Raw genomic sequence first — 21466 nt, 5'->3', positions numbered from 1 at the left:
AGCAGTGCCACACTGCAGTGATTTAGACCAAAGGATGTAGGTAAAAAGGCACAGGTAAATGGAATCTAAAAGAACTTTCTTACTGGTGTCAGATTCCCCTACTCACACACCTGCAGGTAAATTGCTCATGTAACTATACTGACTCATGCCCCTGACTGCTAACATCCCTTACAGGATGCTCTGAAGAAACCACACTATTAGAGAATTAGAGAGCAGGTCATCTTATAGACTGTAACTTCTTTTTTAAAAAAAGAAACAAAAAACAAAAACCACACACAACAAACAAAAAAAAGAAAATCAGGGTAAGGGTAAGTAGATTAGTAATCAGCTTTCACTGTGGAATCCTACAAGATACTATATAAAATACCGTGCACATTATATTAATAAATACCCCAGTAAACAGCAAAATAACAAAATAACATATCTACTTCAAGACATGCTTTACATCCATTATTATGATTCAGAAAGATTGTGGAGCACTAGTAGAACATTCCCTGAAACATCAGCTGAACATCAAAAGCATGAGCAGAACTTGACAAATTATTAGAAAATTACTAGTGAACAAACAGAAGACCATGGTATGAGCTCAAGGTATGCTTGTTGAGAAAGCAGGCAGGGTACACCACAGGGAAAATCAGTTTGTATTTACACTGTTTCTTATAACGCTGCCTATCTGCAGCTCAGCAAACTCGGAGACATCGCAAGGTCCCCAATGTATCTTTCATCTAAACCAGAATGCCCATCCTTAGGTTTACCTAAGTACCCAAAGAATTCAACCACCAGAGGAATAAGACATTTCTCTGACTTATTTTAGCTAGAATTGTTCATGCCACATTTTGCAAATTGTAACGATGACCTTGAAAAGCAGCAGAGTTTATTATGTTTCCTTGAAGTGCTTGCAGCCCAACACATCAAGCTAGTCCCATGGCTACATAATATTCAGTCACAACAACAGTCACACTTGCATGTTGAGAGCTCGGAAATGCAGATAGTAAATGAACAGGTTAAAAGTCGTGACAAAAAAACACATCAAAATTTCACCCTTTTCATAACAACACAGGTTTAAAAAAAAGGCAAACAAGAATTCTTAGCTTTATTATACTTTACATTAAATGCCTATTATACCAACTCAAAAAAAAATAAACCACTAGAGTGGCCTAAGCCAGCAGTACCAATTCATCTAGTTAAATGACACCAAGATATGCTGTTCGTACACTAATGAGAGTTAGCATGCTGATGGTATTCTAAAGATAGCATTGTTAAATAAGCCAAATATACGCCAGGAATCAAGCTCAATATATATGCCAATCTATGCCCATTAATTAGGATGACACATATTCTGCTAAAAATATACCAATCCATAATGATCATTGGTGCTCTGAACCCAGTCCAGCTCTCTAAACCTACAGCTATGGATACAGGCTGACAGAGGTGGCCTGTGAAGTCCAACAGTATTTGTAGTCAGCAGTCCTCAGCCAGCACAGTCTGCCTGGAGCATGATACTCTTCCATTACCCGTACCTCTGTAAGGCACGTTGATCTACCAAATAGCTGTAGTCAACAAGAGTATCACTAGTTTTTCAAAGGGGATGCTTTCACATAATTCATAATTGCAAAACAATTAAACATATCAACCCTCTAAATCAGCCTCTACAAGAGAAGGAAACTCTGGGAAACTAGATTAACAAGCCTCTCTTAAGCAGCCATTTACAACAGAGCGTTTCCTACAAGAAAACGCATCCTGAGCTGCACAGGCAATGCTGAAACCTCAGGAACACACACCACATCTTTGAACTACGCATTAGCAAAGTTGTCATTGTAAAGGACAGAACTTGAGGAGTTCCCTGTCAAAGATGAAGGAGACAGAGAGGCAAAGGAAATGAGAGGAAAGGAGAAATAAGATTAGGTAAGGACTCAGTCAAGCAAAACAGTTTGGGGGGGAAAAAAAAAACTTTAGTACTTCAACGCTTTCCAAAACATTCAGTCTTCCAATCATTATACATGCAAAGGGAAAAGAAAGATTGTGTTTGTAGAAGTCTGGCTGATTTAGTTTGTTAGTAATGTGGATGCCACTGACAGCAAACAGTAAAGATAGAAAGTGAGCTGCTAAAAAGCTCCCTCATGATTGCTACTGGTCTTCTGCTTCCCTCCAAAGACCAGCGGAGTGACAAGTTCTAGTAAGAACAGCATAAAACAGATAAAAGCCATGAGACACAGCTGAGTAGTAATACGTGGTGTGCTTCCATTGTTGGCACGGGAGGAATTCTCTTCTGATTTCCATGAATCCCAATGCCACAGCAACCTAGACAACAGGTCATAAGTGACTGCGTATCAGTTGATTCTCCAGATCCCTTTTCATTCTTGCAGAGTCCGAGTAGAGACGCCAGGTCTATCTCTAGGATATCCACTCTTCCTCTGACAGACTGCAATAACTAACTTTGATCTGCCAACCTCGTTTGCAGAATAGACATGACTCTGACAGCTTCTCTGTTCTCAGGAAAAAAGCAAAAGGCAAAGCATCCAAACATACATAGAGTTTTTCTCCTTTTCTAGCCTCGCAAGCAAAGACCGCCCTGAAGAAATTGCTCCACAAGGAGTGATGAATAGCGTGCTTCAAAGAAAATTGAGAGTTTCAGTTAAGTAATTGATTATTATCTTTAGCTGGCCACACACTCTATTTCGCCACTTTGGGATGAGATAATACAGCACCTGTCAGTCAAAAAAGCGCTTCACAACCATCTTTCACAAGCACATCCAGAATACAGCTGTGCCCAAACCTATCAAGATTTAGGGTGATTTGCAGTTCTAGACACATATTTTGGACAGCTAGTAAGTATTTAAGGGTATCCTATTTTGCTCCAGTTCTAGGTTTTTTTCCTTATTTTTAGGGTGATTCTCTAACATATCACTGGTTAAGCTTTAAGTTTACCTGATGTCCCCAAATATACCATACATCTTGCAATCTGTTGTTGTTATAACAACAACAAAATAAAATAAAAGCAAAAAGCCTGACCGTTGTGGCTTCAGGGATCTGTAGAGCCAGCACCAGTCTTTTATCCAAGCCAGTTATAAGTGTACCCACACAAACCTGAGAAAGTAAAAGCAGGCAGTCCCAGTTGAACGAAGGTCTCGCAAGACTAATAGCAAAGTGCAGGACCAGGTAACAAGGGTGTAAGAAGCTGGAGAGCATAACCTTTCCCCCATATATCTCAGTGCCTTCAACAATTCCAGAAGTACACAATGCATATCATCCCAGCCACCACAGCTAACAGCTACCAGTGTCTCTACCTTTTATTTATGCGTCAAATATATCTCAAAGCAACCTTTGCATAGTCCCACAACAAGGAAGCTCCACAACGAAGTCGTGCACTGTCTTGCAAAACTGATCCCTTCTGTTTGCTTTTCAGCCTGTTAGCTGATAATTCTACCTGTAACCGCTGTGAAGCTTTCATGGCCTAAACTAGAGGCTTACGTGTTAAAGTACATTTTTGGCAAAAAGTAATTGCAAACACAAGATCTAGATTTGCTTTAATACATCTCTATTTCCAAATCATTGAGAAACTTTAAAACAAAGTTATTTTTACACATACAGAGCATCAGTAAGTACAGTTCGAGAAAATCTAGATAAATTCAAATGCCTTATGAAATGATAGACAGTAGATCCAATACCTGAAACAATTCTATATTTCCAATTGGTGAAACTCTTTGCTATGACAAGTATGTATTCAACACGTTAAGATTATGCTGCCAGGCATGTTTCTTCGCATACAATGTAAAAATGAAATCTTGACCATCTGATTCTACTGTAACTCAAAAACAACATTTCTCAAGAGAGCATTACCCCAGCACCTTCCCAAAACCAACTCCTACTACAGTTACAGTCTGCAAAAGCTCTAAAGAACAAGGTGCATTACTCCCTGTGTGTTGTGTAAGCTCTGATACTCGGAAGGCAAGGAACAAAGAGACACCTCATGACAGGGGCGAGGTCACCCATATTTTGACAGTTCTTTGAGAAAGAATGCTTTGCATCTGCTTTGTCTTGCAGGAAATTTTTCTTTTTATTTGTTGTACACAAGTATTCCAAAGATGCACAAATGCAACTCTGTAGCAGGGATTACGTGAGATATTTAAAAATGGAAGTCTAAAAATAAACTGAGGGGTTCAGTCTTCACATTCTGGAGGCAAGTACATGATTAAGAGACTTTTCCTCATCTGAAAGAGAGCTTTCTTCCCACTAGGAAAGGATAGTAAGAGACTGCATACGTTTTCATTTCACTTAATTCTTTAGATTCTGCTCACTTTTTTCTTATATAAAATACAAACTGTGAAGCTACCCCACTTGTTAATTTGATGTTTGCTCAGTAATTGTCAGTGGAAAGAACTTCTATGGAGAGCACTTAATGCCTCTATGTCAGGCTGCACGAGGGACATGGACCCCATTGGAGCTGAGATTCTTTTATTTGGAAAGCCAGAACATCCATTGCCTCAAGCCAGCTGGAAAACACAGGAGGACAACCGCAGAATATGTTCAGCAGTAGAATTTTTATTTCTAAGAAACTTTATTTTGAAATTAACAATAAGTTACAGGGTTGGATTTTAAGTGCCTAGAAATTAACTGGGCTGCATTAGAGAAAGACTTCAGGTTGGAAGAATTAAAATAATTTTTCCTCAACATGCAGATCTGAGAAGTCATGTGGCAGAATAACAGTTTTTAAGAACTGCTAGAGATGTTGCAAGAAACCCCCAAAACAGAAAAACTTCAGGTTGTATCCTAATGAACCTAATGTCTAGTAAATGAGCCGAGACAACTCTTCAACACTGGTTGCAAAGGTAGGATGCCACTTTGCAGCTGTTGAGAGATCAAGTAGTTGCACAGGTCTGTAGGACTGTTTAATTAACCTCGAGCCTGAGAAAAAGTTGAGATTTGAGGCCATAACTTAAGGCTCATGGAACTGCACATTAGAGAAGATACAGTCAAAATACAGAAATTAAGTGCTTTCTGAATGTTTGCTGCAAATGTGTATCAGATTTAAAACCAGCAATCCGTTCCTGCTTCTTAGTGGTGTATAGCATTGCTGTGGACTGCTGAGTAGCTGTCATGCTATGCAGCCTGGCTGCTTTCCAGTCTTGGGTGAAGCAATCCCCACAGCATTTGCATGGAAGAAATGATGGGTTCCTTTGATATGAACGATCTTGAGCGAATAAAAGGTGGGTTTGGGGTTTTCTGGCATTTATACGAATTCTTTGTCAATGCTTCTTGCTCACAAGTAAAAAAAACCTATGCCAGGTGCCCCAGAAACTCAAAATGTTTAAGTATTCTCTCTGAAGCCCTATGTAGAAAATATCCTGTCTTCACATCTCATGTTATGCTAGCCTTTGCAAAAGCTGAAGGCAATCCCTTCTTTGATAGCTGTTTTTCTGTATATTCAGGAATTGTCAGCTGCAAGTATGCTGTGAAAAAGACAGTTCCTTTGACACAACACAAGTGTTTTTTATCGGAATGCATTTGTTGGTTTAACTTTGCAGCTTTAGACAGTTTCTGCAAATAATTTTTGATAATTACTTAAATGTTATTTCATATGAAAGTCATTACTACTAAAATCTGCAGTCAGTACCCCACCAGCAAGAAAAAAAAAGAAATGGGCAAAGTTGCGAGCACAGCTCATCTATTGTTTCTTACTCAAGCAGGGTTGCAAATGCTGGAGACTGTTGGCATTTTGAAATGTCTGGAGACTCCTGCAGTTTTCTAGAATTACATGGTATGGCTCTTGGTGCTCCACAGACATCGCAGATGATTTACTGAAAAAAATTAAAGATGCATTTCTTGAAAATGTGTGTAGTACGCTCGATGGCTGATTGAAAACAGGAAATCCATACACTGGTGGCTGCTTAGTCAGGCACGCAGAGCCACACAGTCACAGTAGATTTAGAACAGGTATAAATTTTGCACCATAAGCAACATAGCAGAGAGGGTGCACTCCAAATGTTCATTGGCCTACTAAAGTCCATCTCTACTCTGAAATTTACTCTTTTGTAACAAAGGTCCGCTAGCGTTAGAGGCTTACAGGAGGAGAGGAATAGCATGTCTGCCCTTATGAGCCAGTCTACATTAAAACAGGATTCAAACCAATAATCTAGTAAATCCTTAATCTGACAGGGAAGCACTCCCAGCCTGCCAGTTTATATCCCCTTAGAATTTCCTCCTGGCTGTAAGTGATACTGGCAAACCCACGCAGAAGTTTTTGAGAACAGGGGGACCTTGCAGCATTATGTGTAGAAGTGGGTTGGTAGGAAATCTGTAAAGTTTTTCAGCATCTGCACAAGGCCCTCAGCCTTCACCAGTGAGGTGCCAGGCAGGGACATCCTCACCTCTCTTTCATGCTGGCTGATGATTGTATTAACCCTGTCCAGCTCCTGACACCAGTAGGACAATTTGAGGATTTGAAGACTCAGTCAAGAACAAGTTAAGTGTACTTTCAGCCTCCTCACCCTGCATCTTCCTTACCACAGCTTGGGGTTTTCTGCCCTCCCAGGTTTTTTTCTCCCACTTCCACCTGCATCTGTGCTACGTCAAGATGTGCACCACGGCACGTGCTCAAGCGTCAGGGAGAACAGCAGCTGAAGTTTGTTGTGAGCTTGCTCTACCTTCAGTGTTGCGGTGTTCCTTTTCCTCTCAGAGACCAAACAGTCCCAGAGGAATGTAACCTTTAAAAGGAGACCTGGAGTTTCATCATTTTTTCTAAGGTGCTTTTCTAATCTGTTCTGCAATTAGGTTGAAAAATAACCAGTCTAACTAGAAAGTGAGCATGAACCCAAAACATTAGAAAAGTCTTTCTAGGAAAGGTGTTTCTCCCAGTTTGGGGGCATGTGATTATTCAAAGCTGAGAAAAGTATATTAGTTCCTACAGCTTTCCCAGAAGTTTAGATCCAAATCCAGAGAACTATTTTGTCTAAGAATGAACCATTGCTTCAGTAAAATGAGTTTTCTGGTAGATGCAGTGATTTCTTAAGGTTCAAAAATAAAACATTTGAAAGGAGATCTAATATTTTTATGTCTTCCAGTGACTGGAAGAATACAGGATGAAAAACAGATGAAGTCTCCATTTTTTTCGGTCTGTAATTGCAAAGGTTACAAATACTAAAGCTTTATATAAGCATGTAGATTCCAATCAAAGATAACAAACCTTTCCTTAAGGCAACCACCAAAACCTAGGAAAATTTAGGCTCCCAGCTCTGTGACCAAAACAAATATCAATCCATCTCTTCAGCAGGATCTACAGAGAAAGTAGCACTGGTTACTCAGGCGCCATAACAATTTTGGTTGTTGCCAAAATTAGTGCCAAGACACTATTCTGCTTTTAACAAGCTCATTTTAGCACAGGTTAAGTCAATTAAGTTAAACCTAACTGCTGAAAAATTATGAATGGGATGTCCAAACAGGGCTTGCCTCAACTAATCTGCTTCTCAACCAACTTTAAATTTAACCAGGGCAGCTTTCTTGTTTAGACAAGACACACACACTTTTCTGGGATAGCTTAAACAATCTCCAGTAAGTAGCATTTATGTTTTCAAACACTGTAGTGTAGAAAGTCTCCTGGAAAACACGGGGTCTGTTAAGCTCCTGTGAAGTGTTTGCAGTATCTTAGCACTTCCTTATTCATATTAGAAAAGGCAAAAAGCATTAGGAAGGGGTTTTGGGAGTTGATTTTTTGGTTTGGGTTGGTTGTTTGTTCCCGCCCCCCCTCATTTTTAATACACACTTACATAGCGTTACAGTAGTACTCTGAGTCAGTTTTCTAGAATATCTTTGTTAATATTCAGCCACAAAGGAAATTCCAGTGCAGAAAAGAATGACTATATATAAATGCATTTCTGAAGCAAGAAAATAGAAAAAAGTCAAAATAAAAATAGTCATCCAGACTTCAAAATTCCTCCACAGTGTTTGCTTCCCAAGCATTTCAACACCTGAGTTTAAGACATTTAAACTAATTTCTCCTTGTTGATTTGTGGACAAGGACACCACCAGCACCATCACAGCACATCTTGAAAAAAATAAGAATAAAAGAAGCAATCAGAGCTGAACATCTGCTTAACTCTTTTGAGGTGTTACTGGGGACACAGAAGTGTTCTGTTAAATGAAAGTTACCTTCAACCATCCACAAAGCTCCGATTTTCTCCCCCAAATCCCTTTTTAAAGCTCTCCTCTGCCACAACCATCGCAAAAAAACCCACCAAATTTGAGGCCACTGGAAGTACAAATTTTACATCTGTGTCTACTGTTGTCACTCATCACATTTTCCTTGCAACCAGTGAGACCTGTTGCACTTTATTTTACCCATGTCCATGGAAAATCTTGCATAACAGAGACCTAGGCTTCATTCAGTGCCATCATTCAGATGATTAATACATTTAATCAATGACACTGAAACCAACAGGAAAAAAATTAGAAGCAGGGGAAAAATAAGGAGGGCCAAGGGCGGAAATCAGTCAGATACTTCCACAAGAGGCTGGAAAGGTTCCGCGCATTTGTGCACCAAGGCTTCTTTGCGAGTACCATTTCAGCGCTGTTGGCATCAGAAAGGTTCATCCTAATAAACGGCTTTTTGATGGTAGCACGACATACCCTGGTCTCAAAATTAATAAATTCAGTCCAGTTTAATACTTAATACAATGTATTCCATTTAATTGGTGGATAAAGAACGTGCTTTTTAATTATGTACAGAGACAGCCTGGATTTAACAAGAAAATACAGTGTAATCCAGAAACTGGAAATGGTAGGTGACTAGCAGCATTTACACTTTCAATAATCGTGGTCAAGTTTTCTTTGTGTAGAGCTCTAGGATAAACTCAAGAGATGATTACTGCAATTAAGGAATTTACAGATCTCTTTCTTTAGATACAAGCTATTTGGCAAAGATTTGCAGTCTCTTGAATAAACTCCCTCCAGTCCTCTGAAGTCACTATCTTCTGCTCGTTAGGTTCCCAACCAGCATACACATGCTGCCAATACTAGTGTCAGTCAAAGCCTTATGTGAGCCAAATGGTTCTTGCAAATAGAGGTATTTTTCAGCATCTGACTTCTCCAGGCACATGGGGGCACTTCCAGTCCCAGGGGAGGAGGCAGACTCCAGCAAGCTCCAACCCACCAGATACTCACTCAAGCATTACACAGCCAACCACTCCAGTTACAGTCCCAACTACATCTAGGTTAATATAAAGTAATTGCTTTGAGAACATAGGAGAGAAAATCCAGATTTACAGAGGTGTAACTGAAATCAGACTATTGCTTCTCTCCAAGGAGGTTCCACCCCCAAACCCAAGTCATTAGGGCTTTATGTGACACAACTGGGTATATTACAAACATGCAAAAGCAGGTTATCCCCTGCTCGGAAAGATGGGTTAGAGACAGCACACAAGCCTGCATTATGAAAGATCTTCCTTACTGACATCTACATCTCAGATTCCAGCTGGGAATGAGAGCATCTAATCACATGCCACAAACACTGAAGCAGCTGGATACATCTTCAGATACAGTGCGCTTATCAATCAATGCCTTAACCAAACAAGTAGTGAAAAATACCTCTTTTTAGCTCTAATATAGCATCCAAGCCTAAAATAACCTGAGCTCCTGAATAAACTAATACTGACTACAGAAGTCAACCAAATCAGTGGAGGTTTTCAAGTTAGTGATTCGGGTTGCCCAACTTGAAATACTTCAAAAGTAGTATAATTTTGAGAAGATAGGTATAGGGAGGTGAACCTCTCAGACTGTACATACAAAAAATGATCACCAACCACAGTTATTAGGCTATCCTCAGTGACAAAACATGGATACAGTTGCTGTTCTTTACATTGTTAAACTCCGTGAAACCATGACATTTGCAATACACTTAGAGAAGACTGGTTCAAGAGGAAGGAGGACATTCAATTACATTAGAAGAATTTACACTGAGTTTAATCACAATTCATGCAGTAGGCTCTGAAATTCATCACCACAAGTAAAACCACAACACAGAAACACCCACACACTACTATCCCAAGGCAGATCAAATCTAGACACAGCTAAGAATATTTAGAGGAGTTAGAGTCACCAACCTAAGACAACTGCCAGAAAGGATAAAAGCTCCTGCGTCAGTTTTAGCTCAATTTCTCATTAGAAGGGATTAGAATGAAATTTTTATAGAGGCCTCCAATTCCTACGGGGTCTACCATCCTTATCTCAAGCATCTGGTATGGTCATCAGAGAAATGGTAGTACATTAGACGGACCACAAGCACAATCCAATATGGCAATTACTACATGTTTTCTTCTGCTTGATAAAAAGTTAAACAGTCCATCTGATGCTGCCATCAAAATGCAATCTTGGAACAAAGCACTAAATAAACATTTGTGTATGAATAAAAGAAAGACTGAATATGCTCACTAGCAGCAACAATTAACATTCAATTCAGGAGATACAAGATTACCTACCCAGAGCACAGTATCCCACGGATCCCTCTGGGTGTTCCTGTTTGAGAAGTTACTACGTGAAATATTTTTTCAGATTGCAGTGAAAACAGGCATTGTCGCTGGGTTAGGAAAAGGCAGAGTTCACCGTTTTATTTTTTAGATCATTGTGGGCATTTCAGTAGGATTTTGCTGCTCAGTGAGAAAGGGCAAAGGAACAAGCAGATGATTTTCTTCTAAATATCTCTTCTGTTCTTTGTGGAGCAAGCAGTACAGCAATTGCCTCAGAGCCAAATGGAAGGGAGAACAAGGAATATTTAAAATCTTAAAGTTACTGGAAACACGTTACACTTACAACTCTCCTTTAGCTAAATATTAAAAAAGGGAAGGGGGGGGAACACCGTTGTTGCTCACTGCTTTCTCCAAAACAATCACTTTCTAGTAATGCGCTAAAAAGGTGACAAAAACTAGTCATATGACCTCTTTAATTTCTCTTCCTGCCAGCACAAGTGTGTAGGGATTACATATTTTATTACCTGTTCTGTCATTTGTATATAATTCAGCAAAAATACAATATAAGCCAAATACATTGTTCTTGGAACTGAGGTTTAAATTCACGCTCAGACCCTGAAGAAACATAGCGCAGCATCCTGGGTTGACCCTAAGCAAATACTTAAAAGCAGAGATGTAAGTATCCCAAGCACAGCAGACCCACCATGTCAGTGATGGATCTGCTCTCAAGCACTTGACAGGTGAAATGAGTATCACATGTTAACCAATGTTCCAGTACAGCAGTAGCAATAAACCAGTTTTACAAACCAAATTTAAAAAGACAGCCTCTAAGCATACCCATGGTATTTCATTCCTGCCACTGTACTTGGAGATAGAAGTGAAATCACTTACACTGGAAAAAAAGAATGGGGTAAAATCCTATCAGTTGTTTTGGACAAGAAGGCATTAGAGAGCTTTCTAGCTCCTTTTCCCCTAAAATGTGCTAAACCGTGAAAAAAGTAGCGGTCAGAAGAACAATGGGAAAACACTTTTTCAAGCAGAAGAAACACGTTACTTGCTTAAACCGTACAGCTCACTATGTACAGTGTGAAAAAAGTCTCTCTTGCTTTTGACACATGTGAAGCAGGAGAAGTCGTGCAAGAACACACATTTGTAAAGATACTTTTTCAACCAGTAAGAAGCAAACAGAAAGAGAAAACAAAAAAGAAGATGCTGTGAAGGACTGTCTCACTATGTCCTCTAATCAGAGCCTAGAGAATGGGACTCTGCAATGAAAGCCCTGAAAGGTGACACTGAAAGGTTGTTATGCAAGAATTGTCTTAATAGAGGATAATACCTACAGAATTACTGAAACACATTGTTTTTCTCTCATTTGATTGAAAACTATTTTCCCCTGTTTTTTCTCTACCTATTCAGTGACCAAAAATATTTTGCACTGTTTTGCCCGTGCGTCTTATTTTCTGTTAGCTGGCAGGAAGAAACCTTCGTTCTCCTGGCTCTTACCTTTGGACCTTTCCAAAGTGAGATGCAGAGTTCAGTGCTTACCTGCTTCAGAGGAGACCTCAGCAGTATGAGGAAGGTACCATAAGCTAAAGCAGAAACACCTCCCCAAGCCTGAAGAGACTCAACAAGCACAGTCTGTGATGTTGACTTCATTTGTTTCAGCAGGTGATAATGCTGATGCTAATGAAAGCACTTCAAAAACACCAATCACATTAACAGTTTTACTGCTAAGGAAAATAAGCAAGTGAGCTTGAAGACAATCTAGGGTTATGGAAAATTAATTAATTTTTATTTCAGTCCCAGGAACCTCTCAGCTAATCTGTGCTAACTGACTGAATGTTGTGTTGCTAGCCAGTATGAGAAACGGAGGAAAGCCTGAAGCATGTTTAGCACAGTCTAAAACTAAAAGCATGCATAGAGACACTGGATATTTGCTTATTCTTCCCTACAACAGATTCATTTCTGCATCTGTCTGAAGCACTCTTGGAGGAAAAAAAAGTAGTGTCTGGACAAGTTAGAAAGACATTCCTACACTCCAGAAAGCATTCAGCTCTGGGAAGGAGGAGAGGAGCCAGGAGAAACTAAAGACAGATAGCCTTTAGGAAGATACAGTGGAGCTGGAAGGGATATGATTAGTTCCATTTCTTGAAGAAAGGATTCAGCTTTCTAACATATGGGGAGAAGTGGCTTATGTGAGGCGGGGGAAGGGAAAGGAGTAGAAATCAGAGCTTTTCTCAGTCAATAGGCTGATTCTTGCTCTAAGGCTACCTTTTATGTGCCTATTCTGTGGTAATCACCTAAAACTTTAATGTAACATAGACTTACAAACCTAAAATGTAATTTATGTTTTTTATCTAGGATGATCCATAGGAATGAAATTGATGGCTAACACCATTATTTTTGATACCCGTGAAATACTTCAACTGAAAGAAGTGAAAAGGGAGATTATGTACCCACTAAGCTGATGGAGCTCTCACTGAGAAATGTGAAATTATGCAAATGTAGACTTTAAGAGCAACAGAGGAACTTTCTTCTATTATGCACACACAAGTATGAACAAAAGGTCACAGAGTGGTTAGCTAAGCTTCACAGCAAACACAGCCTATTTACGAACCATGCAATGGTATATAAAGACTTGACATACGTGATCAACAGCTACAGCAGTGATGCAAATGTGTGACTTCTGGAATGACTATTAGTTCTTAGCTGACAAACAGGAATAAGCTGCTGTTCTTCCTGGACTCAGATGAGATAGGAAATACCAGCACACCCTGGGCAAATAGTGTTTGCTCTAACAGGACTATTTGTTTCTCAGGTCAAAAGCAAGCATACATATGGCACACCTAAATTAAAACTCCATATTTAGTCAGTTATACCCATAGCTTTTATGAAATTAGTGTCTACTTTTATTTTTTAATCACGTCTTTCTGATGAGCAACACATGCAGCTTCAGGCCCATGCGTATCGAAATATTTTTTGTTAACCAAATGCTCACATGATGAGTTAGAGGACAGTCAAGTTCCACTAACTCTAGTTACAGAATCTGAGAAACTGGAACAAGCAAAAGGGGAAAAAGAAATCCAATTTGTATCAGGATCGGGACAAATAATTCAAAGCTCACGGAAAAACAAGATTGACCTTCTTGTACTTTCAGATTTATGAAGCTTTGTATTTTATTAATATTTATTAATAAAATAAGCCACAAAATGCTCCTCTGCTGATGCCAATCATAAAGCAGTTTAAAAATATCAGTAGATATTAATTTCCAGGGGAATTCCCCAATAAATTCAGAATTAACGCGACATGCCAATTTCACATCTACCCTATGTGCATTTGAGATCACTGAGGCTATTTCCCATTTTGCAAAGAAATTTCTTTCACATTGCATTATACCACGCTCCTGGTTCCAAGGCTTTACTCCACACAGGGTAGGTGTCTAGAAGCATCACATTTTTTTTTTTTTAAAGGATTCACAGAACTTTATATTCTTATAATTGTGGATTTCGTGTGCATCTAAAGATGCAAACATAGTATCTTGTTACGTGTTCCGAGATTGCTGGTTCTCATTACTTTCAAACGCAGTCTACTGCTGGTAGCATACTGACCTTTACAAGTGCCTTGAAGTCACAGGGTTATACTGTATTTAAATTACTACTAAGATGCATTTCATTTGCAAGAAATCCCAGACTTCATGCTGAAGAGTAAAAATAACACAATCTCTAATAGAGAGAGGCTGCCCTTAAAACTGCACTATACCTCACATACTGGAACATATCGTAGGATTTATCCATCCAAGTGATCAAGCGTGAGTGTGAATGTTTGAGCCAAATGCACAAAATATGAAAAACTGTTCAGGTCTAATGGTTAGATTTTTCAAAAGCTCCAAGCTTTAGATCCATTTAAAAAACAACTAAAGCCATCTCTGCTAAACAGATGACTCTGGTAACCCACCTGAAGGCAAAAAAAGTTGCTTCTTAGGTTCTTATTTTAACCAGTAGGTTTTAAAAGATTTTTTCAGTAAACAAATAAAGGATAACTTTTCCAAATCACATGATACAGTGGCTTTCCTCACTTTCACAAAAGAGACATTTTTTTCTCCATAAAGTCGTGATCTTTCTCTTCTTTTTGCCACAGCAAAAACAAACAACCGTGCCGTATTAGCACATGAGGGAGGACAAAGGGGAAGTTCATTTGCACCACTGGTCATCATGTCTTACGTGTCAGTTTGGAACAGAGCATGCGTACTAGTAATATTTTTATTCAAGGATAGCTAAATCTGATTGAGCTTTGAGAGAATTTAATTTAGTCTCCTCTATGAACCAAGGCATAAGTATTTGAGATACCTTACATTATCTTTCATTAAGATATACAACACACTATATTATAATAAAATAAATTGACCAGAGCATTCCTCAGCCCTGTAACACCACTCATTTGGTTAATTCTGTTGCCAGTCACAAACATTTCCAAAAAGCTCTCCAGCTAGACCAAGTTTTAACACTAGAATAACAGATCTATTGCTGTTTTAAAAGCACCATCAGGGAGATAGGGTGCAGAAATAGGAATAAGATCAGAAGTCTAAGCCTTATAGCTACCTTTGTAGCCCATCAATGAGTACAGTGGCTTGCTTGCTTTCCGCTGAGTAGTCACCTGTCTCTCACCAGCATTTTGCAACATCACACACGTCCTATGGGCTTTGCCCACTCACCAGAAGTAATCTGCAGTTAGTTGACAGATTGCAGTCTTCCCCTACCCCTTTAGAATGGCTGGATTTTATTAAAATCATACCTTCTAATAAAAGGTAAAATGATTCGAGCTAGTTTCCTGCTAGGCAGTACATTATCTATCAACATACAAAGTGATTAGCACAGGAAATACTAACATGCAGAGGCAGCTCCCCCACGCTATCCACATGCACAACTGTCAGCTTACTGCTGAAACGATACTTTGGTGCATTGAACTGGTTACATTTGTTTTGATTTTGCCCAACTGCAATTACACCTCCTGTCTTCAGTTCAGTGAAACTTTATCCACTGTATCCGAATCTGGATTTCCCTTGTGATTATACCGACACCTAAACTTCAATGAAAGCTTTTACTAAACCTAATTTTTACATTGGCCAATGCACTCAAAAGTTACAAGACCAAATCCCTGTAAATACACCCCAGAAGCCTGTCTTTTAGTCCAATGGCTGAAGAACTGACTCTTCAGTGATCGTACACAGATGGGACTCCAGAAAAGATTGCACAATTGGTGTCCTTGGCACTTGTATACCAATACCCAAGTTCCAGCTATACTTTTAGTGTTACGCATATGCAATGTTTTATCACAGAGAAGGGACCACAGCTTTTTAAATATTGTCATAAGGGACATCAAGAGGTCATCTTCTGTGCCTCACTCCCAGCATAGTATCAACCATGCTTTGGTCATTCTTGACAGGTACTTACCCAACTTCTTCTCAGGGTTCCCCAAGAACAGACCATACAGTCTCCCAACAGGATGTTTCAGTGTTTCATCTCTTTAACAGAATAAGTCACCAAAAAACTACTTTCAATCCATCTTCCTGCAGTTCAAGTCCATTACTACTTGTCCTACTCACCACAGTTATTTTTGTCTTTAGAGTGGGCTTGCAGACTATTGTGTCACCCCCTCTGGTACTCCCTTCATCAAGGTAAAGAACCCAGTCCATTCAGCCTGTTCTCATCCTCTTGACATCTAACCATTCTCAGGGCTTTCCTTTCACCTCTCTGCAACCAGTCCAAGTCTTTCTTGAAATGTAATGCTCAAAACTGGATACAGCATTCCAGCTGAAGTCTTACAGTGACAAGAGGGAAGGGAAAAAAATTATGTCCTTCCTGTTCATAGTCCTGTTCCAATCTTTAGCAATAGAGCAACACAGCTAAATCACATTTCTCTTGTGACTTACTCAGCACTGGATCTTTCGATGCAGAATCTCCACTTACCCCACTGCTTCTCATCCACATATATATGCAGGCAATCACTACCACCAAATAACCACTCTACCCCAATGAATTTCATCCTATACTTTTCAGATGGCTTCACTTCTAATTTACCAAGATATTTTGAATTCTAATCGCACCCTCAAAAAAACTGCAGCTCACCCCATCTTTGGTTCATTACAGCCGTTAATAAAATAGCCAAGTTGTCAATGAAATCTTCAAACAGAAATCGGGCTCCAAGCAGACCCCAGAGAAATTCTGTTTGGTAGAACCTTTCATTTTGGCCACAAATCACTGGTAACTCCTCTATGGTACAATTGCCCAACCGATTTTGGGCCTACCTTACAATAGTTTCACCTAGCTCACGTCTTGAATTCATTACGAAAGTGTTGTGTAAGAGTGTTTTAAAAGCTTTTCTGAAGCCAGGATACAGAGGGATTTATTGCTTTGCCTCTATCCACAGATATGTTGCCCTGCCATAGAAGGGGGTTACATTACTTAAACATGATTTGTTCTTGAGATATTTTTGGCTGCTCTTCGTCCTCTATTTCCTAGATATTTCCAAACTATACATTAATTTGTTCCAGAATTTTGCCAAAGATTAAAATCAGTCTGACTAGTCTACAAGGTCCCCTGCTCCTTCCCTTTCACCAGCCCCTCTCTATTTTAAAAGATAAGCAAGCATTATCCTTTTCCTCAGCTTTTTAGTACCTTATCCACCCTCCACAAATTTTAAAGAGATACTTATTAAAACAACTGAGTAAATCACTCTATGGTCAAGGACAGGTCCAGATGACGTGAAAAATCCAAGGCTTACTTTCCTATGCATGCAGAAACATCACCCCTTTTTCAGGGGTATTAACTGCACCGGCCAGCAGCGTGCAATTGCCCCATTCCATGACAATGGATACGAAACAGTTAAAAACTTTGGCCTTCTCAGCATCCATCCTCAGAGGCACAGACCCACTTTGCGTATTACATCCCAGAATTTTACTCTCCTGAACTAGAGGCGGAACAGTTCCTCACAAGCAGCAAAATGGAGGAAGAAATCCTTCAAGCTTTCAGACCAGATTGATCACTCAAGAGACACAGCTAACCCGGATAAATGTCCAAACTCAAGGTTGCTTTCTGAATTGATGCTCTTGAGGTTTGCTCATACCAATCATTAGTCACTACCATTTATTAGCGTGCAGATAAACTGAAATAGATCCTGGGAAAGAGAGAAAAACATTCTCCCAGGACCTTGGTTATTAATTTTATTTATTAACCAAACTCAAGTAAGGCAAAATTAATAACTTTCTACATGTGCAGCAGAAACCTGGAGGAGAGAGGGGAGCTTTATAATGCTGTGTGAAAGCAGGCCTCTCCCATTTGTATACCTCTGAAGAGGTCAGCTTCTATCATAGGCCTCACAAATTCAGGACCATAAAGATCAGTGAGCATTAAACACCGGGAGAGAGGAGCGAGGCACGCACCAGGTTATTTGGGAGGCATACCAAAGGACTTCACCAGCACAGCCCTCAGAAATGACCCCTGCCACACTGATTCTCAGACCCTAAACAAACAGGCATGCACGAAAAGACATTGAATTTCTCATGTCTGACAGATGGGAAATTTGGAGCTGACTAAACACATGCCCAACCCTATATTCTTAGCCCAGATAGCACTTTATTGACCCCTGGCTGATGGAAATGCCAGAAGAGTATCATCTGAATGTGACCCCTTAATGTAGTCCATGTGTGAAAGCCTTAAGAAACAGTTCTCTTTCCAGTGGAGGCCAGGAAATGAATGAAAAACGTCCGCTGAAGTCAAGGGATTTACATTGGCATAAATCTGACACACAGAAAAATTGGGGATCCAAACTCTGTCCTCCAAACTGAGGCCAAAGGGATCCCAGGCAAAGATCTGCTACAGCAGTTTCCATATCCATAGCCACATTCTGTTCAGAGACGTAAAATAACCAGTGCCATACTCTATAACACTAACGAATACAAAATATTGTCCCAAAATAAGAAAAATATTCCTTTGAAGAACACAATTTTTTTTTACTGTAGGCCTAAAGGCCTTTCCAACTTAATTAGGTTTTCCAAAAGAGCCTAGGGGCACAAGGTACTGAAATTGTATTGAAATTCAATAGGAGAGTGGCCACTAAATCTTATTTCAAAAATCCTAGCGTAAACTAATTATTTGTAAAGAGTGGATTTTCAGAAACATTTACTTCACTAAATAGATATTCCCAATATGTATGATTTTCACCAAAACAAATTTGTATTTGCTTCAGCGCAAACACATCTATACACCAATATTTATAGATTACACCACTGCGATTCATTATCGAATAAAGGTCCGTTTTTTCTGCGCACTCAGTTGAGCTAAAGAATATTAAAATTAATTCTAACTTCCATGTTGGTTATGAAAGGGCATCCTTTTATTGACATCTTTATTAAGCAAAAATGCTTTGAGAGATGTATTTGGCAAATAACATTGCTCTTACAGATCTTGCTGCTTCAGAAACATGACTTCTCTGAGGAAACACTAGATCTTGTAACAGAAATATCTTTAAATCTTTTAGATAGCCAGTCCACAGGGAAAGGTTTAAGAAAGGATCAAAGCTTGTCCTTTCAGCTTGAATTATTCCATTACAGCTGAATGTGACATAATTACAAAAGATGTTGGATGTGGAATCTCATCAGGATTATCTGACACTCATCTTTGTTGAAAAAGTCTCCCCAGCTGTTGCTCCGATAGCACAAATGTGACAGGAGTGCAGAGCACAAAAGTACTTGCAAGTGACCGCTGCTTTGGGGCTGGTTTAGGTTCCCTGCACCACATTGTGACTTTTCAGCCACCACAAACATTGGGGCTGCTTCACTTGCAGGTGAGAGGGAATACCAAGTACGCTATTGCATTTCTGAACAAGAAATTAGTTTAAAACAGCCCATAAACCAATATCCATGTTATTTAGCTGATGCACATAAACAATTAGCCTTCCTTCTTATGCAAGGTCAACATAATTCAGTGAGTAGCTTGGGTTTTGTTGGTTTGGTGTTTTTCTTTAAAAAGCCTGCTATATTGTCTGGGTGCTGCTTACAACATCCAAGATAAAGCACATTCTCTTTACAGTCGACATTTCTCTCTGCACTTGATGCATTCTAAACCAGTACATGCAACCTCAAACAGCAAGGAGCATGGTTTTTTTTTTATAGTACACACACAAAAAAAATATAGTGGCATGTATGTATATTTTGTCTTTTTTAATTCTGTGAAAGGAGCTCAACTGTAAACTATAACATCAAACATCAAATCTTGAATAATTACCCATTCCAGAGGATTTGGTAGCCGTAAAAATACTTTTCTTTCCTTCCTTGTCATGGATTACATTTCCTTCATACATTATTAATGAAGTTAAACTACTAGTAACATGCCAAATGTGCTGCATAGGAGATTTGTGCCTAATCCAGCACAAAACAGGCCCAGTCACATAATGATAGAAAAAAAAGAACAAATGTCAACAGTTTCACACTGGGACTAGATTAAGCAGACCATACTTACTGATTCCTTACACAGGGATTATCTCACTTTTAGTGCTATGAGAAGACAAGCCACACTTCTCCTATCTTATTAACACAGAACTGCACCTCAAAAAGACACCAGAGTCCCTGAGTCTGCTTCCAGACAGACACACACGGACTGCTGTTTATTAAACATAACAAACTCTCTTTTAGATGACAGATGCAAAAACAGGATACTCATAGTTTATATATATCAAAAACGCCCTCTTACTGCTTTAGATCTCAACCCAACTTTCAATGCAATTTGTGGATAGCCCTTAAGAGGATAATACTTACAATTAGACACCAGTTATTTTAATTTAATTGGGATTCAGATGGAGTCCATGGGGTTTACCTTCCTACCATGGAAAACTTTTTGGCTTCGGATACAAATCATGCCAAGAGCTAACAAGTGTTAGCCTGATAACTGAAGTGCTCACTGAAGCCAAGAAAACTGTACTCACTCTTAAGCATTTACGGGACGAAGCATTTGGCACAAAATTGCCTGTCAACTAAGCAATAATAATGCCCGAACAGACTAGAATTCGCTTTTTTTTAATCTCATATCTACAAGCTATATTCGCTAAACCCGACGTGGCAAAGGTAGATGTTTATGAGATAGCATAGGTATAGTTTTGCGAGATGAAGAACATTGCTTTAAGATGCTCACTGCCACATCAGGAATACTGAAGCCACAACACAGACTGCAGAGCCATGAAAGCAGTGAAAACTTGCTTTGTCATTTCAGATTTGTTAAAAGTGTTCAAGGAATAGCTGTCCCCGCAGACTCAGCAAGATCAGGTGTCATCTGTCTACACCACTCTTAACTCTATGCTGGATCAGGTATCATCTCTGCTACCGCAGCTGGCATTGGTCTGGTAGCAACAGCACAGCATGTGCTGTGCCTGGCTCAACATGGCACAACTGAGCACACACACTGATCCAGACCTAATTAGTATTAGCAGAGATCTGGCAGGAAGGATTGTTGAATCACAGACTAAATTTGCAGCTCCGAGTTGCTCTTTTACAGGTAAACAGGCTCTAAGAAGTTCTCTCTTCCAACTTTAGCCCCATCCAGTCAGAGCTACCTGGTCTCTAGAAGTTACCATCCCCTCCGTTGCATCAATTCACCCGCTTGGGAGGCTGGACTGCAAACCAGATCTTTGAAGGGACGCTGGTTTTAAAAGTCAAAACATTAAATGCATGCTGTGTCCATGTTTCACAACCTGGGTTGCTTCAGAAATCTAGACAGGAACCTATAAATGGCACAGTGACAGCACAAGGACAAGTCCTTCCCAATAAAGGCATGCCTTAAGCCAGTTTTGATGGTACTTAAGGATAGACATCCTGTAATCGACCTGCCATCTACCCAGGGGAAAGTCCAGTCTGTTAGGGGTCCCACAACATACATTAGACTATGTAGAGCCAATAATTAAATCAAATGAAAACTTATCCAGCACACTGCACACTCATTCTGAGCACTCTTTTCCACAAG

Source organism: Gavia stellata, chromosome 5 (assembly GCF_030936135.1).
Source record: "Gavia stellata isolate bGavSte3 chromosome 5, bGavSte3.hap2, whole genome shotgun sequence".
NCBI lineage: Eukaryota > Metazoa > Chordata > Aves > Gaviiformes > Gaviidae > Gavia > Gavia stellata.
Note: the sequence above shows the minus strand (reverse complement) of the source record.